Genomic DNA, 1,028 nt, shown 5'->3' on the forward strand with positions numbered 1-1,028 from the left:
CACTCTCGCTCATCCTCTCCCACCCTCTCCCTCCGCTCCCCTCCTTCCCCCTCTCTCTTAACCACTCTCTCCCCCTCTCCCATAACCACCCCCCTCCCCCCTCTCCCTCCCCCCCCCTCTCCCTCCGCCCCCCTCTCCCTCCGCCCACCCTCGCCCACCCTCTCCCTCCGCTCTCCCTCTCCCTCCTCCCTTTTCCTCCTCCCCCTCCTCCCTCTCCTCCCCCCTCCTCCCTCTCCTCCCCCCCTCCCCCCTCTCCTCCCCCCTCCTCCCTCTCCCCCTCCCTCCTCCCCCTTCCTCCCCTTCCTCTCCTCTCCTCCCTCTCCTCCCCCTCCTCCCTCTCCTCCCCCTCCTCCCTCCTCCTCCCCCTCCTCCCTCTCCTCTCCCTCCTCCCTCTCCTCCCCCTCCTCCTCCTCCTCCCCCTCCTCCCTCTCTTCTCCCCTCCCCCCTCTCCTCCCCCTCCTCCCTCTCCTCTCCCTCCGCCCACCCCGAGCCAAGGCAGGGCGCAGACAAGCATTGTGTGAGGGCTGGTATGCTCGGGTAAACACAACGGCGCCTGGGTCATTCGGCCGCCGCCTTGCTCTCTCCACCTTCAGGAATGTAAGCAGAGATCGGGCGTCAGTGGCGAGGGTGGGGGGTGGGTGGGTGGGTGGAGGATGGGTGAAGAGGGTGGTGGGTAGGTGGGTGAAGGGGGCGGAGGATGGGTGGAGAGGGTGGAGGGTAGGTGGGTGAGGAGGGTTTAGGGTAGGTGGGTGAGGAGGGTTTAGGGTAGGTGGGTGAGGAATGAATAGGTGAGGGGAGGCAAGGTAGATGGGGAGGGGGGAGAGGGATGGGTTGGTGAAGAAGGTGGGGGAAGAGGGGGAGGGGGAGGGATAGGTGAAAAATGTTGGGATGGCTGGTGAGGGATGAGGGGGTGGGGGTGGAAATTGGTGGGGTGGGCGAGTGTAGGGAGATACGTGGGCGTAGAGAGATGAGATGGGCGTGTGAAGAGAGTGGATGCTGGTAGGATTGAGGAGAGAGGATCCTTCTTA

Source organism: Penaeus monodon, chromosome 19, assembly GCF_015228065.2.
Source record: "Penaeus monodon isolate SGIC_2016 chromosome 19, NSTDA_Pmon_1, whole genome shotgun sequence".
NCBI lineage: Eukaryota > Metazoa > Arthropoda > Malacostraca > Decapoda > Penaeidae > Penaeus > Penaeus monodon.